Source organism: Sinocyclocheilus grahami, unplaced genomic scaffold (genome assembly GCF_001515645.1).
Source record: "Sinocyclocheilus grahami isolate Dianchi unplaced genomic scaffold, SAMN03320097.WGS_v1.1 scaffold370.1, whole genome shotgun sequence".
Lineage (NCBI taxonomy): Eukaryota > Metazoa > Chordata > Actinopteri > Cypriniformes > Cyprinidae > Sinocyclocheilus > Sinocyclocheilus grahami.
Genome location: NW_015505549.1, coordinates 917,365 through 920,938, shown reverse-complemented (window position 1 = coordinate 920,938; position 3,574 = coordinate 917,365). Strand labels below are relative to the sequence as shown.

At 45.9% G+C, this 3,574-nt stretch overlaps 1 pseudogene; it reads right to left on the bottom strand.

The window, feature by feature from the left end:
- Positions 1–2,363: 2,363 nt before the first annotated feature.
- Positions 2,364–3,574, bottom strand: part of LOC107549367 (uncharacterized) — a 6,385-nt pseudogene continuing 5,174 nt past the window's right edge.

Sequence of the window (3,574 nt, the reverse complement as noted above, 5' to 3'; positions counted from 1 at the left end):
AAGACAGCTATTTCTAAAGTTCATACTTTGGGCTCATCTGTTTTTCCACACATATTATGCTTTATTAGTAAGATGTGTGTACAGAATGTGGTCTTTAAATATCACTGTCTCGGTGCGTTAAGCGCGTTCTTTTTATGAGAGGAAAATGCTTAATGTGTAAATAAACACGTTGCGTTCACATTTTGATCTTATATGCATATCTGCACATAGTATATGCTTTACAATTTTGTCTTTATCACTGTCTTGGTACATTAAGCTTTACGCATTTTAGAAAGTTCCCTGTTCAAGTTCTGCTAATTCACAAGCCTAGTGAGAGTGAGTCATGCTCGTAAATAAGGTAATGTTAACTATGAAACCAACCAAATCTAAACTTTCAAAAACACACATCAATGTGATTCTTTTGAGTGAGAGTCAGTGGGTTTAATCAGTGACATTAACAGATTTACTATTCGGCGTCTTCTCCGCGACCTCCTTACCTTGGTGTTTTTTACACAGAGAAAAGGCGAAAAAACATATCGCATTGTCCATTTTTCTCTCAGAACGATGATCGGAGTTCCTATTGCAATTATCGATGCAGTATGAATGACATACACTGGTGACATTTTTCACAATCACGACAAACAATCAGATACTGCCCTAAACTCAATAGCGGAAAGGCAGCGCTATCCTGCAAGTATGGCGGATAAACAAAGCAGTTTCCCAGAACTCAACGCGGCGTGACGTCACATTCCTAATTGTTGCAGTCAGCGGGTGTTGCAGTTGAACAGTCCACAAGTCGTCAAATAAAGCTCGCGCATTCATAAAACGTGCCGCAGACGGCTCCGGGGGATGAATAAAGGCCCCATGTAGCGAATCCATGTGTTTTTGTAAGAAAAATATCCATATTTAAAATGTAATAAATGCTTTTCTCTCACTTCTGCTGACTGCCATACACTGAAGCAGTTCCAGCGGATGACGCAGCACGTTGGTGTTGCGTGATTAGTGACAAATGCGGAGAGAGAACAAAACAAAACTCCGGTCATGAATTAGAAGTACAAACCGAGGATTTGCATAGAAAAATGTCAGAGGATTTCGATATAAACCAAGAGGAGACTGGTTTTCCTTTGCTAAAGTAAGGACACCTTGCTTCCTTTGCTCCTACAAACAAACTTGCGAGACTAGTATACCTCAGAGGTGCGCACTGCGCATACGTGCTGCGTCAACCGCTGGAACTGCTTCAGTGTATGACAGATACCGAAAGTGAGATAAAAGTGTTTATTACTGAAAAGGAGGAACATGCTAAGGAGGTGGTAGATGTTTAGGTAGCTAGCTTTCAGCCAGTGAGGCTGTCGGTAAGAACAGGTCCAGTCTAGTCAAACCAGGTATAGGAAAGTTTATTGTACATCCAAGGAGTTTTTGTGCATGTAGATGTGCGTGTGGTTTCTATAAAGGGGAACAAATATACAGTTTTAGAACAGTGCTAAATAAGGTACAAGGCAACCATAATGTTCAATCAACTGCACATTAACTAAAGCACATGCCTAAACAGGAACTAGAGCAAGCATGAAAATAAACACATTTAGGTCAAACTTAAGTCATACAAAATAATATTTAAGCATCAAACAAAGGCACTTACATGGTCAATTACGCACACGCAGGAAAAACAGAATGAAAGGCGTAAAACTCAGTACTCTGCACAGTGAAACCACATGCAACAAAAAGCGTAGGCTGTGGACACAGGTGCAGCTAATAAAGTCTGTGAGATAACTCTAATTGGCTTGAGATTGAGTGGGTGGAGCTTGGGGCTAACAGGGAACTGAACAGGCTAAGGGGAGTGTGGCACTGCTTTGAGGGTGCAGCTTATGCCGAGTTCACACTGCACGATATTAGCCCGATTTTCACTCGCCGACAGGTTTTGTGAAATCGCCGACAAATGCCCGACATCGGAGGCAAATCGGTGCTCGTTCACGCGAGTGACAATCACGCAGTGTGAATTATCAAAGACGCGATCTGAGGGAATCGAGGCTGGGAGAGGAACAAGGTGGGCAACGGGCCTTGTGTATGTCCTGTCCTTGACTTGGACGTCAGCAACCCTACAACGGCCATCCTTGCTGGGATGGATGGAGATGACTTTGCCCACTGACCACTGAGATTGGGGAAGTTGAGGATCAAGAATCAAGACGACAGTGTTAGGTTGTAGGTTAGGATTGTTGGTGTGCCACTTCTGTCTGGACTGAAGAGAGGAGAGGTAATTTCTGATGAAATGAGCCCAAAAATTATCAGAAAGGATTTGACTATGACGCCATTGACGGCGACTGTGCAGCTTAGAGTCCGGATATGTTACGAGAGGAAGAGAAGCATCATGCCGCCCCATCAGCAGCAAATTAGGGGTCACGGTCAGGATCAACAATGTCAGATGACACATAGCCTAAGGGCTTGGAATTTAGAATGCCTTCTATTTCAATCATGACTGTGCGTAATACCTCTTCACTTACAGTTTGAGCACCAAGGGTGGTCTCCAGGCCAATTTTGATGGAGTGTATTTTGCGCTCCCAGGTTCCACCAAAGTGGGGCACGTGTGGAGGATTAAATTGGAAGGAAATCTTCTGCTTGGCAAGAGCTGCCTGAAGGTCAGGGGTTAAGGATTTATAGGATTCCAGTAGATCTTTATTGCCTCCAATGAAGTTGGTACCTCTGTCAGAGAGCAGCTCAAATGGTTTACCTTTACGAGCAATGAAACGCCTGAGTGCCATCAAGAAGGAATGTTTCATCCCATGCGTGGCATCACGGACGCCTGCATATAAGGGTGAGTCAGGCCTGTGTATCGGCCCTGACCCCCTGGAAGAACTCCCGCTGGATGGAACAGGGGATGGTTCACAGAAGGACAGTTGTCATGACAAAAGCCTCCAACTCAGGTTGGGGGTTGCTGTGCGAGGGCATACCGACCTTCGGCCACTTGTCGAAGGTGGAAAAAGGCTTCCACATCAACTGCCTGGAAATGCTAGCAGTATGTTGAGCCTGTCAGTTCTTCCTGCCAGTCCTGAAGGGGCACCATGTGCTAATCCAATTGGACAACATGTCTGTGGTGTCCTACATAAATCGGCAGGGAGGCCTCTCGTCGAAGCGTCTCTTCATGCTGGTAGAGCGCTTCTTAGAGTGGGCTCAACCCAACCTGCGCTCGCTGAGGGCAGCGCATATACCGGGCAAATTGAACCAGGGAGAGGACATGTTATCAAGGAGCAATGTCCCCTCAGGGGAGTGGACGCTCCATCCGCAGACGGTTCAGAAAATCTAGGAGATCTTCGGCGAGGCCGAGGTGGACCTCTTCGCCTCAGAAGACAACTCTCACTGCCCAATTTATTTCTCAAAGACCAGGGACGCGTTGGCCCACGATTGGCCCTACCTCCTTCTCTATGCTTTCCCCCCGATCACTCTGATCCCACAGATAATCAGGCGAGTTAGGGAACAAGAACACAGGGTTCTCCTGGTGGCCCCCCTTTGGATGAACCAGCTGTGGCTATCAGAGCTGACTCAGATACTGATAGCTACCCCTTGGCCTGTTCCACTGAGACAGGATCTCCTCTCTCAAGCGAAC